The 10,570-nt window shown below is 36.9% G+C and overlaps 1 pseudogene; it reads left to right on the top strand.

Annotated features, from left to right (window-relative positions):
- The first annotated feature begins 2,899 nt into the window (after window positions 1-2,899).
- Window positions 2,900-9,739, top strand: LOC120114472 (annotated as a pseudogene).
- The last annotated feature ends 831 nt before the right edge of the window (window positions 9,740-10,570 follow it).

The raw sequence follows: 10,570 nt of genomic DNA, 5'->3' as shown, positions 1-10,570 counted from the left end.
CCATTTAAAAATATAACTAATATTGTAATTTAATTTTATTGATTTTATCATTATCAACACGAAATACAATCAATTATTACTACAAAAATTACTTATAACGTGTCTTATGAGATTCTCAAGTGTAAAACATGGCGTTATTTTTTTTTTGGAAAGAGAGTATTTTGTATTAAAGAAAAACAAAGTACACCATCTCAAGGATCTCATTAAAAAACCATCTAATCCTAAATGAAGAAAAAGAGTATACCTTGAGATGGTAAGGATAAAATACATATAACACACTTACATCGTTCAGACCAACCTCCCACAAGCCCCAAACCGACACAAAATAAGACCACCACAGACAACCCGAAAAAATGAATAAAATACACACCGAGAAACATACACAAACAACAAGACCCGAGGAATGAAACTAAACAACATAACGAAACAGTAGAATCACCCATTGCTTGACCAAAGGCAGCGCACTAAGAAAAAGAACCTCACTTGCTGACTCAAAACCAATAAAAATAGCTTTGGAGCTCGAATAAGAACTCGCAATCGCCCGACAACCTCCTGATTTCCCACAAAAGGAACAGCACGCGAGAACCTACATGTCAGAGCACCATCTCCGACAACCTCCTTATTTCCCAAGACAATGCATACCCGAGAGCTCATTCACCCAATATAAGAATCATCGCCTGTCGAAGCTGGGAAAACGACGCCCACTGCCTCACCCAAACAATGAAGCTCGAACTACAAAGGAGCTATACAATCCTATAAAAAAGAACCAGAAGGCTTCGATTGCAAGCAGAACGTCCAGAGAAAACAGCTCCCAAAGTACACAATCTACCAATAGTCTCGAACAAGGACATAAACAATAACCAGAGAACTAAAACTTTGAATCCTACCCAGCTGTCACATTACATCTCTTTGAATACGCAAAACGCTAAAATTACAACACACCCAAACCATGGAAACAACAGCAGAGACTCTGCCTCCCCATTACAATACCCAACTACGAGAGCAGCAAACACACATCACCCAGCTCCCCAAACTACAAAGGATCAAAAATAATTCAGATCGCAGAGACGACAATGCATTAGACAAACGTAGGATCGGTCATTGGACAACACCTATAAGCAACACCAAAGAACATATAACAACCAAAGCAAACACGAGACAGCTGCAGCCGTAACACACATTCAACCGCGGCAGAACACCAAAGCACAAGACAGACACCACCCACCAAAGCACAGGCTACAGGACAACCACAAACACCCAGACAGTAAACGGTGAAGAGAAGTAATCCACCAGAAAACAACTTGGCAACCAATAAACTTGAGCCATAGCAATTTAGTCTAACAATTAAACAACCTACTAACAACCTTACACTAAAGTACTAAAAAAATCTACTCCAGCTCCTCTTAACAAACCATGACAAAAACCTCAAGACCCAAGCCATAAACCTCCACAACCCCTGACAGTCACACACGAAACTCAAACAATTTTGAAGACGCTAAAACCTTGAGAGCAACACTTTCAGAACCAACGTCATTAACGAATCCAAACCTAGAAATTACTCTACTCCTCATCTTTGGAAAGAACACACACAGAACCTCACCCTAGCAACCCACAAACTGTCTTAAACCTTTCCAATGAAAAGAGTTTGGTAGGATATCCACAAACATAGAAGCAGCTCCCGATGGGAGGCCTGAAACACTCTCCCTCTCACTGTGTTTTTCAAACAGAGCAAATACTGGTTCACTAAGGCTTTTACACAAACATCTTGCATGCAGTTAACACTCTTGCAATATGACTCCAGTAACTGACTAGAAACCCACACAGAATCTCAAAAACTTTGAAACTAATTTCAAAAGAAACCAAATCTCAAGCACGGATCAACAATCGATAGAATTCACAGCTGGTAAATAGAGAAACAATCTCACCAAGCTAGGAGAGAACATCCAATCAATCGAGTAGCAAAATTGGGGACGAAAGCCTACAAACCATAAATCCAAAATCACCAGATCAGGGCAGACCAATCCCCTGTTCAAAGAACATGAAAAAGGATTCAACGTCATTGTGTTTGGTTTTTGAGATCTTGTAGATAAATGAATGTCATCTTTAATTTTCTTTTGGCATAAAAACAAAATTACTTCTAAACATTTGTACAATTAATGTTTTTAGTCCCTACTCTTTTGTTTTGAGCATTTTAATCTTTAAAATTTTAATTTTTAGTCACAATATCCTATGTTGAAAAAAACGTTAATTAATTAACGATCAATGGATAAAACTGAGGTTTTTAGTTTAGTGGTAGGTTTGGTTGTTTATAATTGTGGGGTTACATTTGTTGTACGAGTTTAGTTTTACTATAATATTACACAACTATCCAAAACAAATTAAATACCCTTATTTATTGTAACTCGAATATTCAGGCAGGCAATGAAGGCTGAATTCGACAGGGGAAGACCAACATATAAAATAATTCATTTATGAGAGGTAAATGAGTAATTCTTACAAAGTCGAGGATTACTTTATGATTTAGACACTTGAAAGGCATAAGTAACGATACTCATTAGTAAATTTAACCTATTCTCTGATTTCTTCTTAGTTGAATTAATAAAAAATGTAATTTTATATTAATATTTATAATATTTTAAATTAAATACATATTAAAAATTAATAAATCGATTATATTTAGACCAGTTCATAGTTCATACCTTTGAAGGAAAAAAATTATTCATATCTACGAATGGGATTATATTTAAAATTTTATAAAATCTTGGGCTGGGTTTGTATTAAACATTTTAATAAATATATTTAAAATGGATAAAACCGTCAATCACCGACGTGGCGGGGCCAGATTCCAGTTACTTTTAAAATTTGCTTCTCTAACCGAAGATATTATTAATTTTCCAAAATTCAGGCAAAATTCCCTTATCTGTTCACCTTTAGTGCTTCACCTCCATTTCTTCAAGGGTTCTAAAATTTATAGGGTTTCACGATTCTTATTTCTTTTGGTTTCCAGTTTTAGCCTTTCTCCTTTTGTACTCCACGGATTGTGAGCTCTGCACTTGGGCGGTTAAGTTCTTCTAGTTTTCAGTTCCAGGAATAGATGCGGTATGTTCTTCTTCTCTCTCTCTTTCTTTTCGTTAGTTCCGTTTTGGTTGGCCCAAAAAAAAGGTGGAGGAGAAAAATAATATAGACTATGAAAAGAAAAAAATAAGTGATGAAATAATCCTTAATGTTGTTTTGGGTGGGTGGATTTTTGAAACTGGTTGAGAATAACCAAATAATAGATTTTGAAATTTTAATTTGATTTTCTGCATTCTAGAGAAACGTTATTGGTTTTAAGAAATTGGGATATTGGTCCGAACCATTAATTAGAAGGGAAAAAATTGGTGGTAGCTTTGCTTTATTGGAAGTTATGGGCGGTTTTGTGTTACATTAGGTTTCGAAATTCACGAACTGGATTACTCGCTTACGCTCTTGCCTGTGTTTTTAGCCGTGCTTAGACGTTTTGGTTCGCAGTTTCGACAAAAGAGAAGGTAATTGTGTAATTGTGTACTTCTTATTTGCCTATTGGCCATTCAAACTCTGCACTTCTTATATGCTATTGGTACTAACTTCTGATTTTTGTTTAGATGATAACAGTTACAAACATGATTATAATGGGTTCTCACTAGGAAGTGATATGCTGTGACTGAAGAATATTTCATCGGGTGAAGTTGCATCTAAAGTATGGATGAAGAAATAGCTGAAGAAGTAACTCGAATGGATGCAGATGAAGGGGCTCACCTTCGGGGCAAAGAGGTTGACCAATTGGTGAAAACTGACAACTGCAACATGTTGATATCCCAAGAAATGGTGATACCGGGTGAGATTAATGCTCTTGAGAGTTCATTCCACGTTATTGGAGATGTGTTGGAACATGGGTGTACTAGCCCTTGCACTTTTAATGATGACCATGACATGGTTGAAGAGTTAACTTTGAGAAATTATAGTGGCTCTAACATACCAATCGTTGGTACATCAAATAATAGAGAAAGAATGCAGATGAGGCAGGGCCAGTGGCAACATCTTTATCAGTTGGTAGGTGGATCAGGAAGTGGGGGTTCATGTGGCAATAAGTACAACAGTCAGGCGATGCCAAGTATGCCACCAGAAGTAGGCTGTGCAACTTTTTCTGAATTTTTGGGCAACAAACCTTTGAGTGATGGGCAGACTGAAGCAACAGAACAATTGACGAGTGGTGAAAATAATGAGTTTCAGGCAGTCGGCAATCTAGTGGAGGTATCAAGACAAAGATTCTATCAAAATCAGGATTTTCTGAATTTTTCGTTAAAACTACATTGAAAGGCAAGGGTATTTTATGTAGAGGTCCGTCTCATGATGCCTCTAAAGTTGAGCTTAGACATCAAAATAACACAAAATGTACTGGACAAACTATGTTGGCGCCTATTCCTCCTGTGAAGGCTGCTGGAAGTCCTGTGGTGGCTTGTAATACTTCACTAATCTTGGGTAATAGAGCTGTTGTGACTTCTTCCAAGGGGAACACAGTGTCGAGGGCTGGTCAGCATGATCATGGCGGGATAAATTTGAGAGAATGGCTGAAAGTTCAGTCTCGTAAAGCAAACAAAGCTGAGCGCTTGTACATATTTAGAAAAATTGTGGACCTGGTTGATTATTCTCATTCTCAAGGTGCTATTTTGCATGATTTGCGTCCTTCTTGCTTCAAGTTGTTGCAAGCCAATCAGGTTAAATATATTGGTTCAGGTTCCCAGAAAGGTCCTCTGGATTCTGTATTAGATACAGATTTCCTCCCTTCAGAAAACATTATGAATAGGAGAAGGCCAATGACACAGGGAATGAGTTCCTCAGTTGGTCTTTGTTCTAAAAAGCAGAAGATAAATGAGAACCGAAACTTGACTCGGTGGCCTTTGTTTCATTCTAGATCTAAACTCAAAATTGAAACCATAAGCACCCAATTTTCTCGCACTGAATCTAGTGAACATTGCCCAAACACACAATTTAGCAATTCTGGGAGCTCTCATTCTTCTATTTCAGCTAAGCATCAGCCAATCTCTGTGAATGAGCAGTTGGAAGAGAAGTGGTATGCTAGTCCAGAGGAATCTAATGAAGGTGTTTGCACAAATTTATCAAATATATACAGTTTGGGTGTGCTGCTTTTTGAGGTACAGAAACCAATTGTGCTGAATTCTTTTATTTTTTTTCCTTATCTAATTTTGGTATGGGATGAAGAGATTGGATAATATGTGTTCCTTCTGAAAAGCAATCTGATTGTTTCTTTCAGTTGCTTTGTCATTTTGAATCTGAGAGAGCACATGCTGCAGCAATGTTAGATCTACATAATAGGATTTTTCCTCCAACTTTTCTGTCAGAAAATCTCAAGGAAGCTGGATTTTGTCTTAGGCTACTTCACCCAGAACCATCTTTGCGTCCAACAATCAGGTATTACAGATTGTTTATCGTTGCTAAATGACAAGCTCTTGAATCTTATAAATGATAGTGTATATGATGACTCTGAAAAAGGAATAATGCTAGCGTGTGGGATAAAATTTTACTATGATAATTACCGATATATTTTGTAAACTAATATCTCTATTCTCTATAATAACCTTGGTGTCTTGCTAAAAGCATCAGTGAGTCAGATGATTATCTGATTGGAGAATTATATTCCACTTATTATTGGCGAAAAGAAAAAATATTAGACAATTAACAACTATAAAAACAAAAATGCAGTAGTTAAAGGTCACAATGTAAGGGTCCATCTTGGAAATCTGCTTGGAATTAAATTTCAGGTAATGGTATGTTGAGGAAACCATTTCCTGCTTTATTATTATATTCCTTAGTCTTAAAGATCAATGATATGTTAATATGAACTTGCTTCCTTTGCGGTCAGATTTGTAAATGTTGAGGCCCCGATGTTCATTTATAATTCAATAGAGGATTATAATTTGTGATTGTTGATATTTATCAGGGATATGCTACAATCTGAAGTACTTAGTGGACTCCAGGAAGTATTTTCAGAAGAATTGTCTTCATCCATTGACCAAGACGATACTGAATCAGAGCTACTACTGCATTTCCTTTGTTTATCAGAAGAGCAAAAGCAGAAGCATGCCTCAAAATTAATGGAAGATATTGCTTGCTTAGAAGCAGATATTGAAGAGGTTGAGAAAAGAAGGCACTTTTCTAGAAAACCTTCGACATATTCTTCCATTAATGCGAGGGAATGCAGGCAACATAGTAAAGAATCTCCAAATTCAGAGATGCATTCTATTTTATACCCAGTTTCAAGTGACAGTGAAATGAGGTCGATGAGAAATATTGATCAGCTTGAAGCTGCTTATTTTTCTATGAGATCAAGAGTCCGTTTTCATGAGACTGATTCTATGAGACGGCCAGATAAGGATATTCTGAAAAATCGTGACAATTTGCATTTGGCACAAAACAATGAAGAAACAACCAATCCTGCTGATAGCCTTGGAGCATTCTTTGATGGTTTGTGTAAGTATGCTCGATATAGCAAGTTTGAAGTCCGCGGGGTAATGAGAAGTGGAGAGTTTAACAACTCAGCAAATGTTATCTGTTCTTTAAGTTTTGATCGTGATGAGGATTATTTTGCTGCTGCTGGAGTCTCTAAGAAGATAAAGATATTTGAATTTAATTCACTCTTTAATTGCTCTGTTGATGTTCATTATCCAGTCATTGAGATGTCAAACAAATCAAAGCTTAGCTGTGTTTGCTGGAATACCTATATCAAGAACTATCTGGCTTCAACTGATTATGATGGTCTGGTTAAGGTTTGTATATCTCCGCAGCCTGGGGAGATTCTCTAGTTTAAGGAACACCTTTTTTTTGTATGGATGTGATGAGCTGAATGCATATGGAAACTTTGTCATATCTCTGGTACAATTGCATGGTATTTTCATTACCAACTTGACAGGAGCTGCTTGTATCTTACCTGTTGGCACCTCAAAACTTCTCTTGCCATTAGTTCTTATGACATTTCCATTGATTCTCTTTAGTTCGATTGAACTAATAAATTTGGATGATCTTTTTATATTTCCTGTTAGCTATTCTGAAATTAGTCACTTTTCCTTATGCTGCTGATTATAGCCCTGTAGGTAAGTGGTTGTTCCTGAGCAAAAAATAGTTGGACAAAAAAAAACTGGAATCTATCACTTGACGGATGAAGCTGTTCAAGTTCTTATGGGTTTAGGAGCTAAGGAATTGGAGTAGTACTGTATCTAACTACACTACTTCACAATAGCTTGATTGCTGCCCTCTCATGTTTATTTAACTTCTGATAGTAGGTTTAATCTGAAGCATTGTTATACATAATTTTGAATCATAGGCTTTAAGAGAATGCATACACCATCTATAATCACGTTCAAAGTTTTGGTGTTCGTGATGGTTTGGAGGTTCCCTTTTATAACCACATGCTATACATGGATACTGCTAATGAATTTATTTATTGATCTACAGGTCTTATTTTTTAAACTATTGTTGTGGGTTTAGTTTATCTTATGCTTGGCTCTATGCCACAGTATATTTGAAATGCCAAGCTCTTCGCTCCTGGAATAAACTATCCCTTTTCTTTATGTACTTTTTATGCAGAGCTTAGTCATTTCCTTATATGTTGTAAGCTATTGCTGTGAAAATTACTTTTTAGTATTAGTTGTGAAATTCATGCATCACTCATCGATTCCATTTGCTTGGGTGAGATCCAGTTATGGGATGCAAGCACTGGCCAAGCTATCTCAATTACATTGAACATGAAAAGAGAGCCTGGTCTGTTGACTTTTCTCAGGTGTATCCAACAAAATTAGTTAGTGGCAGCGATGACTGTTCCGTGAAACTATGGAGCATCAATGATGTATGTCCCTCTGTCTCTTATGGCTTTCATAGCAGAAATAGGTACATATTTTTCTGTGAAAACTAATCCAAGTAGGTATAGCAAGTATAAATGCCAAAGCTGGATTGCAAACCCAGGCTAAGCTAAGCTAAGCTAAGCCAAGCCAAGCCCACTGACATTAGATGCACGTTGGTCTCCTGATTGTACATAGTTACTTTTAACACATCAAAGAAATTACTCGTACAAGAATGTCCACAACTCACTGCTCTTGTTGATCATTAGTAACCCCCCTTTTTTTTACCTCGGTGTATTATTTGAAGACATTAATAGGAAGGGTTGTTATGGTTCTTCATTTTTTGTGTGCAAATACCATAGAATTTGATCGGAGTAAATTTTGTCTTAAGAGGAGTGTTAAAGATCACAAGAAACTGTCCCTGTCTGTTTATGCATGTTGTGCAGGTGGGTAAACGAATGTAAACTGTTTTTTTTTCTTGACATAATGATCTGCCATCATTCAAGGTGCCTTGAAAGCACCACTTAAAGTTGCCCAAGTTTATGAAATTAACCTTTCCATCCCCCTCCTTTCTGGGTGTAGAAAAACTGCTTGGGCACCATCAGGAACATTGCAAATGTCTGCTGCGTTCAATTTTCTGCTCACTCCACTCATTTACTGGCTTTTGGATCTGCGGATTACAAAACATATTGCTATGATCTTCGAAATCCCAGAACCCCCTGGTGTGTTCTTGGTGGTCATGATAAAGCTGTGAGCTATGTGAAATTCCTGGACTCAGAAACTGTAGTTACTGCTTCCACTGACAACACATTAAAGCTTTGGGACCTCAATAAAACTAGTAGTGGTGGCCTGTCATCTAATGCTTGCAGTTTATCCTTCCACGGACATACGAATGAGAAGGTTGGCATTTATTTTCTGAAAAAATAGTTTTGGAAGTTCTTATTATATCTCGACTGGCAAATTCTTTTTGTTCGTTTGGATTGGTTTGACTTTTCACCTGCTTCTCCAGAATTTTGTTGGATTATCGGTTGCTGATGGTTATATAGCTTGTGGTTCAGAAACAAATGAGGTATTAACTTAAGCTGGGTCTTCATTTTTTTTTTTCATTTTTGAAGGCAGGGAATGATTGATTTAAAATAGCTCAGCAAAAGCACTATCATCTGCTTCTTTTGACTGCAAACCATTAACTTATTGAAATGTTGTGTCTAGGTCTATGCTTACTATAAATCAATGGCTATGCCAATAACGTCGCATAAATTTGGGTCCATTGATCCTATTTCTGGGAAAGAGACTGATGACGACAACGGACAGTTTGTATCAAGTGTTTGCTGGAGAGGGAAATCAGGCATGGCTGTTGCTGCAAATTCTAGTGGATGTATTAAAGTATTGCAGATGGTTTAAGGAGAAGGTTAATTGTTGAGAATCAACTACTGGCGTCATTTTGGAATCTGAGGGCTCCCAAGTCTTTTCTGGAGGCCATCCCGGTTTCATACAAATATGTCTTACATAGATGACTCGGTCTGCTCGGTCACCCATTGTAATAGGCTTTGATGCATAGTTCATTCTATGCAGAGAGTAATGCGAAGCCAAAATGGAGTCATGGTTCCAGATTATCAAAATTAAGCCAGAACCAGATTCCTATTTAACTTTTACAGGCTTAAGAATCCGGAAGGACGTTCCGGGTTTTTGAGATGGAGAGAATTAGACCATAAATATGGGAATGCGAATTCGAGATTGAGATAACTCTTGTATGAGAGGCTTTCCGTTTTACAATGTGCCTTCTGCTATTGATCCTTGAAACTAATGTGCAGCCTTTATAAGATTTTATAATATATATAGGCTATAGGTATGATTGATAATTTTACTGGAGTCTAGGGAATTCTTCATTGAGTTGTAACTTAGCATTCTATCATATTTTCTGTAACTGAGATTTTACCACTGTAAATCTATAACTTATGTATAATGTAGTTTTGGCATTAATATTACAAAAATAATTTTCCATTTTTGGATGCCGATTAGTTTCCCCCTTTTTTTTTGATTGAGATTAGTATGTAATATAATTAGATAAGTAGGTGTGGGACCATTATTTTAATAGTATAGACAAGTGGGTGGAAATGCAAACCATGTACAAAGGCAGAGAACGGGTGCTTGTGACTGCAAATTCCACAACTGCCATTCGCTTCACAGTTGTGACTTTTCTATTAAATATCTTCAGCACAATTCATGAGATACTACGTAAAACATTTATTGGACCTGGAGATATATATATTCTAAACATGAATGGCATATGTTCGTATTACTAGCGTTTAAATGTGATCTATTTTCGCCTTTATTGTTGTCATATCTTCTATATGGTGTTTGAAATGGTTAAATCTGACACTGGCTTGAAGCAGAGACCGAGTCAGGATTTTAATTCAAGGGGACAAAGTATAATTAACAATAAAAAATGAGTTGGGGGAAAAATCAAAATAAATCAAAACTTAAAGGTCTAAATAGGTAATTATCCCTATATTTTTTAATGGTAAAAAGAATTGACCCCCAAGGGCCTGAATGGCTCCGTCCCTGACTTGAAGATATCCCGTATCCGTATCGTATAGTACAGAATCCGAGTGCCTTTGATCTCATATCAGTGTGGTGCGGGTAGGTGAAATAACATGCCCTTTGCTCCGCCGAGACGACCTGCCTGCCTGCTTTTC

The sequence above is a fragment of the Hibiscus syriacus genome, unplaced genomic scaffold (genome assembly GCF_006381635.1).
Source record: "Hibiscus syriacus cultivar Baekdansim isolate YM2019G1 unplaced genomic scaffold, ASM638163v2 tig00110226_pilon, whole genome shotgun sequence".
Classification (NCBI taxonomy): domain Eukaryota; kingdom Viridiplantae; phylum Streptophyta; class Magnoliopsida; order Malvales; family Malvaceae; genus Hibiscus; species Hibiscus syriacus.
Note: the sequence above shows the minus strand (reverse complement) of the source record. Positions and strands in the feature narration are given on the sequence as shown.